This window comes from Kogia breviceps, chromosome 10 (genome assembly GCF_026419965.1).
Source record: "Kogia breviceps isolate mKogBre1 chromosome 10, mKogBre1 haplotype 1, whole genome shotgun sequence".
In the NCBI taxonomy this organism is placed as follows: Eukaryota; Metazoa; Chordata; class Mammalia; order Artiodactyla; family Physeteridae; genus Kogia; species Kogia breviceps.
Window position 1 is genome coordinate 14,921,672 of NC_081319.1, and position 17,911 is coordinate 14,939,582.

The window sequence follows — 17,911 nt, forward strand, 5'->3', positions numbered from 1 at the left end:
TTCCTAGTTGGTGATGGGAAGAAGAGGCATGTGGAAGAGACACATGAAGAAGCTCTAAATATAAAGATCATGCATTATTTTTGAAAGCCTTTCTCATCTCTTGTGGCTTGACTCAGGACATTGCTTTCATTCCATAAAATGTGATGTCTGCAACCAAAAAAAAATCTTATTTAACAAACATTGATTGATGACCTGCTAAGAGCTCTTAGTGTCAGTGATAAAAAGTTGAACAAGGCAAAAATGGTCTGTGCCCTCCTGGAGATTTTATTCTAAAGGTGGTGGTGCCAGAGACAATAGGAAAATAGGCAGAGCCATAATAAATAAAGATTGTGATAAGTAAGAAGAAATAAATAAATAGAATAATTAGTGACCTGAGGTGTAATGAGATAGGGAGTCATTTACTTTAGGTAAACTGATTAGGGAAGGTCACATCACTGAAAATCCTTCCAATTAAGTGAACTCTCACCTTACTACATGATAAGCCAAAAGTGGGGAATGAGTCTTAACCAGCAGAATTAGATTTATCGAAAGAATCTATAATTAGCATACATTCATATGCACGTGCTTGTTTTTATTGTTTTTCTTAATATCAAGTGCTGATTTAACTTTCTCTACAGTTCTCCATATTGAAGATAAGGAAATGGAGGCTCAGAAGGCTGGCAAGCAAAATAAACTCATGAAATCTGAAACTTTTCCAAACAATTATCAATTTAACTTATTTAGGAAAACATAGGAGGAAGACAAAAATAAACTGAGGAACATAACATCGGTTTGGAAAATTGTTAGGCTCTCAAGAACTGCTATGATTCTAGAGGTTATGAAGAGTACCTAATGGTAAAAGGAGATATTAGAATTTAAAATGCTATGAAATATAAAAGCAAAATGAAAACTATAATCCCCAAAAGGCAGAACACATCTAGCTCATCGTAGAAATATGGTACTGGCTTTTGTCTTAAATCTTTTCTCTTAAGGTGATATCATCTCAGTGTATTGGGGCTTGTCAAATAAACATTAGGATGTATGTAGTATCAGTACCTTGATTAGATTAAGTGGGAAAGTAGGCTTTGATTTACAGAAATTCACCTCACAGCCAAGTCTTACTTGAAACATTTCTAGTCCATAAAGCAACACTGAAACTTGAGGCATCTTGCTGACACTATGACTTATTTTTTTAATATTTGTAAAGGGCAATAAGTAAGAATGAGTTCTTATATCATTTTACAAGCCGGGTGGCTGGTTAGTAGTCATTTTTATTCTGACCTGGTATGAACTTGCACAATACTCACATTGCCTCTGGCATTTGACTGTGTGCAGACTACATTTTATTTCTTTCTCCAGAAATTGAACTCTGCCTGGGAAAGCCAAAATTTCCTAGAAAATTGTGCTCCAAGCCTATTGATTTAAAAGGCGGAAATAAACTGCTTTCTTTTGCCCCAGATTCTATTTTCAAATCTTGCTTGTGTATCTCAGAATTTATTCAAAAACCAGTTCTGAAAATGAGTGCTCTAAAACTCTGGGTTTGTCTCTCAGTTTTTGCACAGATAGCGAATCAATAATTTGGTAATTTAAAACAATCAGGTATATTAACTGTCATTTATGGGTAAGGCACAGTATTAAAGATTTAGATAACTAGATTAAAAATATTTTAATTGGTTATTTTTGTTTCACAGAGATATCTTAAGTGTACACACACAAAACATTAACTTAGATTTCTTAAGTCTTACATTTCCTGAATGTTACAGATAAAGGAAAAAAAAGTAGGCTCATTCATTCAGTTATTCTTGTGTTCATTCTATAACTTAAAAACAAACAAATAAACAAACCACAAACAAAAAACTACTGTATAAATTGCAAAGGCCCAGGTTTTGAAGATACAACATTGAGCAAACAGGGTTGGGTATAAACCTTATAGAGATTAACTTGCTATTTTAATAAACTGATAAATGCTATGATATAAGCAGTGTGGGTATTGGGGGGAAATACTACAAAAGAACCTCTCTTAGTCTAAGGATCATCAGAAAACCTTCCTGGAGGAAATAACTGAGAACTAAAGAATAAGTAGAAGTAAAACTCCAGGGTGTTGGGGAGTGAGGAAGGGGAAAGGATATTCTGATCAGAGGGAAGGAAATGTGTGGAAGATGAGAGCAAAAGACAACTTGACTGACAGAAGAAACTAAGTGAGGTTCAATGTGGCTAGAGCATAGAAAGAAGAGGGTAGGGTGATTTGAGGAGGCTGAGGGGAAAGAGACTAAATGACAAGTTAATGAAAGAATAATGTTAGTAGGGTTGATGTAATTTAGAGTTTCTCAACACTGGCAATATTGACACATTGGGATGGCTAATGGTTTGTTGTAAGAGGAAAGGCAGTGTTTTGTCTATTGTGGACTGTTTAACAATATCCTGGCCTCCATACACCAGATGCTGCTACCGCCCTCCTCCAATGTGATAATCAATACTACCTTGATATTTTCAAATGTCTATTTAGGGTGCAAAATCACTGCTGGCCCAGCAGCACATTAAATGGATTATGTGTCACTATCAACTGAGAATTATCCCAGAGATGCAAGGATGGTTTGACGTAAGAAAAATTAAGCAATGGAATACACCACATTAATAGAGTGAAGGGGGAAAAAAAGGAAGAAAAGCTGCTTATCTTAACTGATGCACAAAAAAAAGGATTTGACAAAATCCAGCACCCTTTCATAATAAAAACACTCAGAAAACTAGGAATAGAATGAAACTTCCTCAAAGTGATAAAGAACATTTCCTCTGAACCTGGTAATAAGACAACTCAGTTGAACTATTTCTCAGAACTTTTAGTAAATAGCATAAATATCTGGATATGTAAAAATAAATATTATGATCGTGGACTTTTTAAAGTTGAAGCTGTTCTAAGAGTTGAGCTGGACCAAGGGAGCACTGTCGTTGGATTTTGCAATTTTTTTATCACAGACACACACACACACAGACACACAGACACACACACACACAGACACACAGACACACACACACACACACACACACACAGGTTTTCTAATGTTACTTTTTCTTTTTCTCAAATGTGCCCAGACAGTAATGTTCTGAGACCTAAAATCACACCGTCAACAAACAAATAAAATGATAGTCATATTATGATCTACATCTACTGACTTAAAAGGGACTGAAATGATCACTTTACTAATAGTTCAGCCTCAAAAATCATATTACAATTATTTGGAAGAGGGAATCTGAAAGAGCCTGTGACACACTTGCCAACAGTTCCCTCCTCCACTTCTGCCATATTGACTTCTTTTCAGAATTCTTCCAAAAGTGGGTGGAAACATTTGAGATGGCTCAGTGAATTAGACTTCTTATGTATGATTATATGAAAAGCTAGCCACACACCATTTCCACCTTCTTAATTTATGGATCAGAGATTACATTTGTAAATAAAAGAAAAAGGAGAGCGGAAAATGATAATTTCTATAGAGAAATTGGAAAGCAGTCATCTTAATAACACAAAGGTCATCAATCTGCACAAAACATTAATGACACAAATGCTAAACTTAACTCTGAGATGTCTCTTGGACTTACCAAAATCATTTCCATTAAATTATGAATTAGAGAGACATGACTGTATGAAAGACCAAGTGACCAGTACTTGAAATGAGGAAGACAACATGAATTGGATTGCTGTGAGGAATAAATATTCATTCTTTCAGCAATTATGTTACCCATATTTACCACCTGTCCACAGACTATAACCTAAAGAAGACAGAATAATAAATGAGATTAAGAGTTCAAAAAAATTATGGAAAACACACATTATTAAGGACCTGAGGACTTTTGGATCAGTGAATTGTGAAAGTATGGGCAAGTCACTTACCCAGAAGGTCTTACTTCTTACTTTTGTGAAAGCAGGACTTTAAAGTCCCTACTCTCTTGGTTTTGGAGTCAGTGTTCACCCTGACATCCAATTTTTGGCCAAATCTCACTTTTCTTCAGTGAAACCTCTACAAGATAAAATATTTTAGTATCTCAAGAATATTCTTCTCAGTACATTTCACACCTGCGATATTTTTGTGATAATATGTTTTATATTATTTTCCCCTTCTTTTTTCTTGTCTTTGTTTTAGAAGTTCCCTAGGATATTATACTTCATAGATTAATTCTCTACCTTTCTTATTTTATTGCTACTACTATAAAATTATTTTTATTTCTTTCCTTTCTGGATAATTCCTTCAACTTTATCTTACAACTCTGTGCTGAATGTAACTTTTGTTATCATTTTTGTTGTTTTGATTTTAGCTATCATAATATAAGCTTCCAAAAACGATTTCTAATTCCTGTATTGTTTTCTTCCTTTTATTTCTTTAATGTCTTTTTTGTGGATGAAAAAGTTTTTATATGTATTTTTTTGTAAAATCATTTAAAAAAATTTTTATTTTATGTTGGAGTATAGTTGACCAACAATGTTGTGTTAGTTTCAGGTGTACAGCACAGTGATTCAGTTATATATATACATACATCTATTCTTTTTCAAATTCTTTTCCCATTTAGATTATTACAGAGTATTGAGAAGAATTCCCTGTGCTATACAGTAGGTCCTTGTTGGTTATATATTTTAAATGTAGCAGTGTGTACATGCCAGTCCCAAACTCCTAAACTATCCTTCCCAAGTTTTTACAATCTTGATATGAAGAAATCAGTGATTTTTTGAAGTTTTCTTATTTGTTTCCATATAATGCCATTTTAATGGTTATTATTTAGTTGAAGGCTTTACTCTTGTATACTGAGGGCTTCCTCAAATGGTTCATAACCCTAGCTCTTCATTCATATATCTGTATCCATGAATGTAGTGTGTTAGCTGATGCTCTTCATTTTTAGGTTATTAAGGCTGACAGTTTTCTTTTGGAAAATTCCTAAACATGGATATTTTTAAGTCTATCTTTTGGGTCTTTCAATTTCTGCACAGAAGGATCATCCAAAGTCGGTTTTATGTCTCAAGCCTTATGCTATTTTCTTTTCTGTCTTAAGACTGAACGTCTGGAGATCCTGTAACTCAGTTTCTCTGCAAATATTCTCCAATCTCCCATAGGTTTTGTCTGTGTGTGAGTGAGAGGGAGAGAGAGAGGCAAACAGACAGACAGAGAGGGACAGCCCACTGATTGGAGAAGGTGATGACCTGGGAGCCCAAGTGAAAGCCTTTCAAATAAGCCTTCTATTCCAGTTTTAGCATCCCTGCCACTACCTTCCAAGCTATAAGGTGACTCCAGTTCCTGGTCCTTTGAGGGGAATCCACAAGATATTTCACTTACTTCTTACAGTCATCTTCCTTTGAGAGTATTTTGGTATGACACTTTTTCTTTCTGCATTTATCCTTCCACTTTGTGTTCTTGTAGATTTTGAGATTATAACTTGTCTCTGTATTTCACTGACAATGGAATTTTGATTTATGTTTCTTGTTGTCCTTGTTATTTGTGAATCATTTTAGAGAGAGTACAGGTAAAGAAATGTCTTTTATCAACATCCTGAGACTAAAAACAGCACCTTTTTGAAGTCTTCTTCACAACATCATCAACAATTATCTTTTACCTCTTCTGAGCTACCAGTTTACTTGGTCTGTATTTATGTTCTTTTTTGTTTTACATTTATTGTGAGTCTTTACAGATCCCTGTGTTCCTATAGACCTGTGAGACAGGGACTTTGTCTTTTAGTAAATTACTATCTACATAATTTCAGATAGGACCTACTACATATGCGGTGCTTAATAACCCCTTGCTGAATTTCATTAATAAAGGAGGAAGGAAGAGGATGTTATTCTGTGTCATTACTTCTATTCATATCTCTCCACCTTCCTGCCACACACAGGAATTCAGCTTTCAACATTTCCAAGGCTTGATTCACTGGATGAATAAAGCTGCAACTAAAAAAAACTAAATTGAAGTTATACAATGGCTAAAGAGAAAAGATGCTCACACTAGTGAGTGAACACAAATAAAGAGCTCTTCAATTAATGCTACCAGTCATCTTGCCTTTACAGTCATTCCTCTTCTCTCTCTCTCTCTCTCTCTCTCTCTCTCTCTCTCTCTCTCTCTCTCTCTCTCTCTCTGTCTCTCTCTCTCTCTCTCTCTCTTTACCTTCCTGTCCTGGAGAAGTCTGTGACTGGAATTGTAGATACTCATGGAACCATACATAACTGAAAAGTCTGCCCTCTAGTACATGGATTGTATGCCACCACCTTCTTGAAGACATCCCTATTTTCCCAGCTGGAAATCATCTCTTTCTCTTTTGAATTCTGTAGTACTTTTGCTATCAGAGTGACTAGCTGTAAACATGCAAATCTCTATTGAAATGACCAATACATGAATAGTGACCATATGTGGGAACAGGATTGTTCTAGCTGTGTGCCCATACCAGAGTCATGGAGAGATATTTTAGAAAAATGATTCTCCTAACCTACTGGGTAGGTGAGGACTTTTAACTAATATGTTTTAGTAACATGATGCCATTCTGTGTAATTATACATGAATTTCTATGTGCAACCTGAGACAGTCTGCTGCTAAGTAGAGGTCTCCAGTTAACACTAGAGTGGTATCTAGGATTAACTAGATGACACAGGAGAGTTATTACTGCATCTTAACCACCTGAATCAATACCCTAGGAAAGACAGGGCTATACAGATTCAATAGTCTCATTGTGACAGTGTCACTGAATTTGTTTACTGAATTTGAATACTACATCCTGCAAATGTTTTATTTATCTCTTAATTTAATTCTTAAGATTTTTTCATGTTATTATGTTTCTTCAGAAATCATTCCTTTTCCTAGAATTTATAATGAAGTTGTTCACATATTGAGCAATATACTTTACTGCATTAATTACTCCCAGCCTCACATTTTTCATATGATAATTTGTTATTTATCTTCTGAATCAATAATTAGACCATAAACTGAATAAGTCATGATTTTGGAAAAATATACACATGCCTCTCATTTATTCACCAGGAGGGTATAAAAATCCAGCATCTTTTTTCAGTAAAATGAAGCTGATTTGAGTAATATCAATATTTGTGAATGCATTTGGCTACTAGTTAATCCAAAGTAATTAGACTGTGTATTTATTATTCTAAAAGTTCCTTGCCTCTTCAGGAGTTAAAGGCAATATAGTATTTCCACCCCTATCTTTCCCTTCTAATCTCATTTTCTACCACTCGCCTGAACTCAGTTGTCTTGTCAGGAACCCCCTGAGATATCAGAGCGTGAGGAAAGGCACTCTGACTTTCATCTTCACAACTCAGTGCCTATTGTATTGCCTAGTACGTAACAAGTATTTAATAAGTGATAATGTGATTAGTGAATGCTCAGTATTACCATGCCCATTATTCTATAAGTGCTATATATTTTAACCTCTTTCATTCATTCCTCTCTTCTTGGAAATTGCTTATGATTGCTTTTCCACCCAATAAAATTCCCTTGCATTTCTCAATGTCATGGACTTTCTGAATCTTTATGTCACCTGCCTGGGAGGATCTGGTCCCTCCAACACTTAACATTGCACTCTCCTATGAATCTTTGAGTCTATTTTCCCTATTTTGCTGTGAGCTCTTTGAGAAAGGAATTTCTAAGTACCTGAGAAATTATAGGTGCGTTAAGGTTTAATTAAACTGATAGAGTTTTCCCTGAGGGACTGAACAGTGAAGTGCAGAAGTTCCACAACTTTTTCTGATCCTGTTGTTCTCGGTGTCTCAGTAATTTTCTCCTGACATCCCTAGGCCAAAATAAACACCGAACAGTTGCATGTATAAAGCAGTTTGATTCAAACAACTTATGTTTTAACAACCTAAGGGCTGTTTGAAAAATAATATGCATATCCAGGCATACCTCGTTTTATTGTGCTTTGCTTTATGGCACTTCACAGATACTATGTTTATTACAAACTGAAGTTTGTGGCAGCCCTGCCTTGAGCAAGTCTATCGGTGCCATTTTTCCAACAGCATTTGCTCATTTCATGTCTCTGTGTCACGTTTTGGTAGTAATTCTTGCAATATTTCAAACTTTTTAATTATTATTACCTTTGTCATGGTGATCTGTGATCAGTAATCTTTTGTTACTACTATGACTCGCTGAAGGCTCAGATGATGGTTAGCGCTTTATAGCAACAAGATATTTTTAATTAAAGTATAGACATTTTTAGCTATAATGCTATTGCACATTTAATAGACTACAGTGTAGTATTAACATCACTTTTATATGCATTGGGAAACCAAAAAGTTTATGTGACTCGCTTTATTGCAATATTTGCTTTATTGTGTTCTGGAATCAAATCTACAGTATCTCTGAGGTATGCCTGCAATGATAGAAAAGATAATATTTTTATTTTCTTCTTAAATAACCATTTTTACTTATGGCACATATGCTCCTGTTAGGCAGAGCACAACTTCTCAACCCTTGAAATAAGAGTGCCCAGCCTTATTTCCTATTCAACACTGATTTTCTTGCAGCATTTGGTTTTTGTAAAGCACAACCACTCCAACAATGATACGATATCGAAAGCAAGTAGTGTGATAAAATGTTGGAGCAAAACGACCTCAAAGTAGTAGTCCATGCAGTAACTGACAGGTATAGAGCATCACAGTGTTTCTCTGGAACATTTAATTACATCCCGTGATGCCTCTGTGAATTCACTGTGGTGCTCTGGGGTGCCTTGATTTTCAGTTTGGGAATGGAGAGTATGGTGGTGGAACACATTGATTTGGGCAAAAGACTGCTTGGTTTTGAATTCTGGCTCCTTTATTGAATGGCTCTTTGACTTTGAGCAACTTACTTTTCTGGACCTCAATTTACTTATCTGTAAAATGTGGAATGATATCACTTCTTCTTAGGGTTTTTATGAGCATTAACTGTGTTAGTCTAAGAAAAGAACTTAGGAAAATGCTTGGGACTCTATAAAGTGGGTAGCTATTCCTATTGTGATTAATACTAATTTGAACTAAATATCTTGCTTTTGTAGTAGAGATCAGCCAAACACCATACAGGGTCACTGTATTTCCTCGGGGGGCTACCACTATTCCTATACCATCTACGTTATTTCTTTACTCAAAGTGAATCTAATGATACTATATTACTTGAAATTCACCAAGTAATTACATCAGGCATTGTGCTAAGACTTTTAGATTCATTTATATCAATTAATTTTCCAAACAGTCATGAGAGATGTTATTTCCCAGTTATACAAGTGAGAAAACTGAAGCTAGAGATGTCAAAAAGTATATCTAAGTTCAACCAGCTAGTTAAGTGTCTCAGCTGACCAGTATTCAAATCCAGATGTGCCTGACTTGCAACTTGCATTCTTCACTACTACCCCTTCTGATGGACCAAAAGGAAAGGCAGTTTCTGTCACTAGACTAAGAATCTTAGATCTTCTTATGACTGAGGGACAAAGCAGAGGTTGTAAAACCAGGTACAGGTTGGGTCAGGACCCAGGAGGACTTGTATTTCACATCATTCACAATTGCAGCTTCATCTCAGTCACAATCCTGACAACGCTGTCAATCTGCTCATCATTTTTTCCCTGAAGTTCTGATTTAGAGTACAAGATAGAAATCTTCAGGGCTGCTGAATTATTAAGTGAAAATCTTAACAGAGTCATTATAAAATATATCACCTTCCTGCAGGATTCATCCATAAAAGGAATTTATTTTTTCCAAATTTACCAGCTTTGAGAGAGACTTTTAGAAATGTTCAGAGGCTAGAATATGTGCAGAGTCCACCATCTAAGGAATAATGGATGGTATTGATTTCTTTCAGCCACTCAAACCTCTATATGAATCTATGGTGTCCTAAATCAAGAAGCAATTTTTGGTTTTTGACAATGATATAGAAAGTATCTACTTTCCCCATGATGTTACACCTGCTTTATGTGGTTTCTTTAAAAAAAAAAAAAAAAAGTTCCTTCTATGGCTTTTCTATTGTTTAGCAAAATTGGATCTGTTTTAAAGTCAATCTTTTAATGAGTGAATATTTACATATCCTAAATCAAAAAGTAATTCTGTTTCTCTGACACCAATATTTTAAATGATGATTCTTCTATCTCTTTCATAAGACTTGGTTCTCTGCTTTTTGAATGTCAGTGGTGTAAATATCAGATGTAGAAAACATAAAGCACTTTTCTTTAAGAAGGACACAGGTCTAGCACATTTTTGGCCACGGGAAATATTCAAATGTAACACAACAGCTGACAAGTAAGTGCTCCAACACTAGACAACAATTTGAAAACACCATCCATAGATAGGTTAAAATTGACCTACCCAGTGAAAACAGCTATAGGAGTCATTTATAGAGAAGAAATATATAAAAATAATTAAACATTTAAAAATTACAATTAAAGAACAGAACAAGAGAAGGCACTGAAAAAACTGGAATCTGTTTGTAATTCATTTTTCAAAAAACTGTATACAAATACAAAGCCTGTATGTGCATATAAATAGAAATATGGGTCTATTTGCTTTCCATTTAGATTTACCTCAGAGGATCAGCATCAAAACTGGTAAAGAGAGGAGAATGAAAAAAAAAATCACTTTTTAAAGTTATTACTCAAATCTTCTTTTCAAGTCTGTTCTGAGGCAATAAATAATGTAAAATGAATTATTATGTATTCTAGATAAGAATACAGTGTGAATACAGACTCAAAATAACTATACCATTTAAAAAAGTCAACAGCAGCAGAACAACTGCTGGCTATTTAGAGTTAAAAATCATAGCCACAAAGTTGAACTTATTTCTTAAACTGGGAAGAGAAAAATGATGGTAGATAATATATTATTTACATTATTTTGACTATTTAAAAATGTACTGTATGTTCTATTTTCTTTTGACTTTGGTAGGTTTTAAACCAGAAAATTAGCAATAAAAGATTACAGAGTATTTCAGAGCATTAGATTATTTTACTCGAAAATTTTGCACAAACCTACAAAAAGCTAACTTTTTCCTTTGAGAATGAATATAGAAACCACAGCCACTGGAGTTGAATGTTAAAATCTGTCTCAGTGTTTGCTCTACAGTCTTGGGCAAGTCCCCTTATCTCTGTAGAATTCAGGGTCTCAGTGCTCATTGCAGATCATAAATTAACATCCAATTTATTAGCGTTTCAAATGTAAATGCTGTTTTTCTCTTAAAATCGTAGGCTTAATTTATATTCTTTACATAATCTTAGTAAAATAAGAAAAATCTCTTCACTTTTGCCATGATTAATGTTCAATTATTTCAAGTTGAGTAGACCAAACTTACTTAAACAATAAGGGCCATTGATAACTTAGTTTATTATAATGTCCTCAAATATTTTAAATGGTAGTTATAAAATTTAAGTATTTTGTTCTCTTAAGTGTCTCAAAAGTCTAAGCAATCAACATAAGGACCTTAACAAGGAAAATCTTTCCAAGTATTTAAATGTTTTATATTACCCACATAAAATAGTAAATCTTAACTTTCTTTCAACATTACAAAATGTTTTAAATTAGTTACTTTTTATATATTGTTCAACTTAAACTGATATGTTTAAAATCAGTTATTTGATTACAAACTTAAAAGGGTAAACATAAGTCTTAGTTGTGCAGGGGATCCTCAGAGTTTTAATTATTACAGGCCCTTTATACATCAATCTGCAGAAGTGGTACTAATGAGCAAAAGCTTACCCTAAACTGAAATCAAGAGTATTAATACCATGGGTTTGATTTATGTCATTATCTCTATATTTCATTCTAAAACATTTTCGTGTTAAAAGACATTTATCCTCTAAGGTGTTTACCACCTCAAATGAGTTAAAACTTTTGGGGGCATAAAATTGAAAACAGGTGCTAGGAGTTAACTATGCCTCGGATAATTTTCTGCATAACACACACGAGACACGCTGAAACTTAATTGTAATTATATTTACTATAATAACTGAAGACTCCAAGTTTAAACCCTTCAGATGGAGGTGGATTTTGCGGTTCTAGCTGCACGCTTAAATAGCTTTGTATGGCTCATTTTGACCCAGGTTACCGTTAACTTCTTTCAGTAAACTCCTTGCAGTTCATCTAATTCCTTGTGCATTTTATATTATTCTCATGTGGCTGGGCCACACCTCTTATAGATATTTATCTGTCTTTGGGGGGGGGCGTGGTGACAACTCCAGGTTTCAACCCTGCTAATTACACACATTAGCACCTAACATAAAAAGTGAAAGGTGATAGAACAGAGAAGCGAATCATCTTCAGAAATTCTCAAACACACCAGGAAGTATGGTCAAACATTGCTAACTTACTCAGCATTTATCACCCTGGAAAATTTTAAATTCAGAACCATTTCATTTTGATCTTTTGGAGTCTAAAGTATGATTAATGACACATTTAAAAAGCAATCTAATTTTAAGCAGGAGAGGTTATTTATTTTGCCCTCTCACAATATACACAACAAAAAATGGCATTTTTGACATCTCGATGAATGGCAACTACAAATGAATGTACTTGAATTTGCTCTGAATAAATATGCAGTCATCTCATAATTATAAAGAGAATTGAATCAATTTAACATTTACTCCTCAAGTGAACAATAGAACTTTTAGGGAAATAGATATACAAAAATTATCATTTAAAACCATGTAACATATTTGATCGTCATTTCTCTGGCTTTTACATGAAAAGTATTTGTTTCTCAACCAGGTCAACTGAGGTTCTTTTATCTACTAATATTATGACACTTGAGAATTTCAATATTGTTTTATTATTATTATCATTAGTGACCAGAAGGATGTATGTTAACAAAACAAAATTATTATGCTACAAAACAAAAATCCACATGGTGACACTCATTGTAACAATAAAGTTATGCTTAAAAAATATATAAATCTCTCTTTGGTTACATATTCATCTCTGAATGTTCTGGTTAACCATGAGCCCAGAGAAATGTATGACATCTATTGGATAGACTTCTCACCAAAAATAATTATAACTTGATATTAAAATAGCACTTAAGTCCACAGTATATTTTTTAAAAAATCACTTAAGAGGGCTTCCCTGGTGGCGCAGTGGTTGAGAATCCGCCTGCCGATGCAGGAGACATGGGTTCGTGCCCTGGTCCGGGAAGATCCCACATGCCGCGGAGCAACTAGGCCCGTGAGCCATGGCCGCTAGGCCTGCGCGTCCGGAGCCTGTGCTCCGCAACGAGAGAGGCCACAACAGTGAGAGGCCCGCATACAGCAAAAAAAAAAAAAAAAAAATCACTTAAGAAATTTAAAACGGTTTCCAAGAATGAAGATAAGTCATATATATTCTTGACTCTAAGTATATGGGTACCTGTGAACCTGCTTTACTCTTTATCTTTTTCCCATCAAAGGCCAAATCTAACACATAAGTCTTATATTTTGGTCTTGGTTCAAATTCTAACCTACTCTGCACATATAATACACATTGAAGTGAAAATGAATCCAACAGATTTTTTTTTGTCTATTTTTTAAATTTCCTTAGTCTGATTTAGCAGTTTATAATTACAAGGACTTGGAAATGCAAAATTAGCCATACACAACTTTTAGAGACAGACTTATTCCATGTGAGCCTTGGTATATTTTTCATAAGGATGCATAAACTAGGGGTCTGCAATGTGAAAAATGGAACTTTGGGGGCACTTCATAGCATTTAATTTTTCTTCTAAAAATGGACCAAGTGATTGTGATTGTTTCATTTATTGAATGCTCCCTAACAAACCACTACAAAAATTGGTGGTTAAAACAACAATTTATTATTTCTCAAAATCCTGTGGGTTCACTGGATAGTTCTTTGGATCTATGTAGTGTCTCCTGGGGTCACTCATATCAGAACTGGGCTGGAAGATCCAAGAAACCCTCTTTCCTGCCTTGGCACAGACTCTTACCTGGGGAGCCTGCGTTTCCCTCTGAGCAGCCTCTCTCTTTGTGTGGTGTGTCTATAGGGACCCTATGGACCTCTTCTTCAGCAGAGACAAGAACTTCCTTAATGAATGGTGTTTGGGTTCCAAGAAAATGAAAGTAGAAACAGCTTGGCCTCTTAGGGACCAAGAATTGGCATAGTTTCACTTCCACTTTTGGTCAAAACAAGTTATGAGTCCAGAACAGAATCAAGGGGAAAGAAACAGACATCACTTCTTGAAGAGAGGGCAGGTACATATATACGGGGAGTGGAGGGCTTATTGGTGACCATCTTTGGAGATTATCTACCACAGTGAGAATCTTACATCTCTGTATATTTTTAATAAAATTTTAGCTTAGAGTGGAAATATTAGAAGTTTTGTTATCCTTAAAACATAAAAGTTTAGGGAAATATTTAGGAGTAATTTTTGGAAGAACATATTATTTGTGATTTTATTTTTCTATATTATTATTTTATATACTTTCCAAACTTTCCATTTTGGACCTATACTTTAAAAACTAGTAAACTGTTCTTTTACTATTTTTTTCAAATCTTTCAAATGACTACTGTGTGAAAAAGTCAACATAAGGAAAAAACAACAAAATTGCAGAATTTGTGAAATTCAAAAGAGGTTTTGCTTTGTTATCAAATGAGAGGAAACTGAATAGATGGTTATTTTCTCTGTTCCCTATGCCATTCCATCTTGATTTCCGTATCATCCTGATGCTAAATATTTGAATAGTGAAAAATGAATTTTCCCACATTGTAGACAGTAGAATTATTTCAGTACCTAAGTCTGGTGGTATTATTTCATTCCCAGTAGTCCTCAATAGCTCCTCTATTTTTGTAGGAAGAAAATCCAAAGCCCTTACATGAGCTGCAAAACCCTTGGTCAAGTTCTCGTCTATTTCTCTAGCTTCCTCTGGGCACCTGGACCTCTGGTCCACCTGGAACTGAATCTTGCCTTCTTCGGTTTCTTATTTCTGCTGTGCCCCCCTGCTCATCAGCTCTTCCTTCTGTATGAACATCTCCCCTCACATCCAACTAGTCAGCACCTAGTCAGCACTCCCCCGTGGAAGTCTTCACTGGCTTTTCTCTTTTCTTATGATATTATCTTCTTATGGCACCATGGAGCTTTTCTCCTGGGCACTTAGCACAGGTTCTACTTTATGTGGTAATTTAATTCAAATATATCTCCTAAAAATGCTGTAAGATTCATGAGTACAAGGTATGTTTCTCTAAGCCCTAATACTCCAAATAGAGTCTTGGACATGTGGAATAGATAATAAATAGTTATGGAATGAATGAATCAATGAATGAAAATGCTATGAACGAGGTGACTGTTTAATGTATAGCAGACAAAAATGTTGATATGTATTACTCCTTAATAGGTACAAAGAGTGAAAATGCATCTCAGTAAAACAAAAGAGAGTGAGACTGCTTGACACAAATGAAGTAAATTTATTCATTGGCAAAAGGTACAAGTAAAATATTTTTTGTTAGAAAACTCACAGTGATAGATATTGTTGTCACTCAGCAATATTTCTCATCCTCCTCTTGTAAGGTACACAAGCAATTTCACTTCTTCATTCTCTTGAGTGATTTGCTTTAGCCAGTGAAGTGTGAATGCAAGTTTATGTATCACTTCTGAGTGGAAGCATTTAAACGCCACTGCAATACTCTAGAATTCTCTTTTCTGAAATTGTGGAAGCACATGTTCATATGAAATTGTAACATCGAGCTTTCTCATGGAGGATAGTTTCCTCAGAAATGCACACAGAGAAATCTTGGTTGGTTCAAACTCCTAAGATTTAGAGGTTGTTTCCCTTGTGCACTGTTGGTGAGATTATATATAGTTACAATTACTATTGAGAGCAGTATGGAGGATTCTTAAAAAATTAAGAACTACTATATAATCCAACAAGTTATTCCACTTCTGGGTATATATCTGAAAGAAATGAAATCACTGTCTTGAAGATATAGCTGCACTTATGATAACCTAAGTGTCCATCGACAGATAAATGGATAAAGAAAATATACCTATATACATATATATTCGAATATATATGTTAGAATACTTCTTATCCGTAAAAAAGAAAGAAATCCTGCCATTTATCACAACATGGTTGAACTTTGAGGACATTATGCTAAGTGAACTAAGCCAGAGATAGAAAGTTAAATACTGTATAATCTTACTTACATGTGGAATCTAAAAACAACAAACCCATAAAAACAGAACACACTGGTGGTTGCCAGAGGTTGATTGATATGGGGGAAATGGGTGGATATGGGGGAAATGGGTAAAGATGGTCCAAGAGTACAAACCTTCAGATATAAGATGAATAAGTGCTGGGGATGTAATGCATGCATAGTGACTATAATTAACAATACTGTATAGTATATTTGACAGTTGCTAAGAGAGTAGTTCTCAAAAGTTCTCGCCATAAAAAAAAAAAAATTAACTGTGTGAGGTGATGGATGTGTTAACTAACCTTACTGTGGTAATCATTTCACAATGTACAGACCTTCATCAACTTCCAATGGGGTTACATCCTGATAAACCCATCATAAGTTGAAAAGATTGTAAGTCAAAATACATTTAATACACCTAACTTATCAAACATCATAGCTTAGCTCAGCCTACCTTAAACATGCTCAGAACACTTAGATTAGGCTATAGTTGGGCAAAATCATCCAACACAAAGCCTCTTTTTATAATGAAGTATTGACTAATGTAATTTATTCAATACTGTACTGAAAGTGAAAAAATGGAATGGTTGTAAATGTATCAGTTGTTTACTCTTGTGATTACCCAGCAGACAGGGAACTGCAGCTCATTGCTCTTGCCCAGCATCAAGAGAGATTATACCACATATGTTAGCCCAGGAAAAGATCAAAATTCAAAATTCCAAATACAATTCCTACTGAATGTATATCACTTTTGCACCATTGTAAAGTCAGAAAACTCTAAGTTGAACCATTGTACATTGAGGATTGTCACTATACACATACCAAATCCTTATGTTGTGTACCTTAAACTTACATAATGTTATATGTAAATTATATCTTTTACAAAACTGAAAAACAAAAGAAAACAAGTGAAGAGAGCACTCAGTAACATGCATACAATGATATTTGATTTCTTGTTTGTGTCTGTGTTGTCTCTGTTTAAAGTAGACATCTACTGAACATACATCATTGAATAAAATGAGCAAAACCTCTTGTCAAAAAAAAAAAGATTTAAGGATTGTTTGTTATTGTGGCATAACCTGATTTATGAATGTTGTGATTCTAAACTAGAAGTAAAACATGTTTGTTTGATAGTGTTTATCATTCAATATGCCTAACAAAGTGTGAATATACTGGGGTCTAAATCACATGCAAAACTATTCCTAAAATGCTGTTTGGCCGAGCCAAATACTTCATATTTTTCCTCCAAATTAAGATAGGATCACATATGAAAATAACAAGTTATACTAAGTTAAATGCAGGTTATCACACACACAAAAAATTCTTCTACTGAGCATCTGGAGAAGAAATTTATGTATCTCATATAATTTTGAGATAAGAAGAAATTATTACATACCTCATATATACTCTCCCTGTAATTTATAAATTGCTTATGAATCTAGAGATGTTTACAAGTTTTACCCTCAAATCTATTTTCTATTACCTCTATGCACTTCTGAGTCACCCTTTTATGCCAAATCCCTGTCAAGCCCACAATATACATCAGGTCCAAAGACAAGATAAATACAATTTGTAGTGATGTAATAAATAATGACTTAAATTTCCTGATTGCTTCATCATGGAGAGGATTACCAAGGTTGCCGAGGGCAGAGACATAAATTTAAGTTTAACATTAATTATCATTTTAATATGTGCTATCTCTTACACCATTAGATTTAGATGGCATTCTAATAGCATACTTGGAATGAACACAGATGTATTTGAATTTATGTTTCTCTAGTATATGTAGAATCTACGTTTATTAAGCAAGCATTTATTGAG

The 17,911-nt window shown here is 34.5% G+C and overlaps 1 protein-coding gene across 2 annotated transcripts in view; it reads right to left on the bottom strand.

Moving 5' to 3' along the window:
• Positions 1–17,911, bottom strand: part of CNTN6 (contactin 6) — a 304,375-nt gene that overhangs the window by 266,712 nt on the left and 19,752 nt on the right. The window lies entirely within an intron of this gene.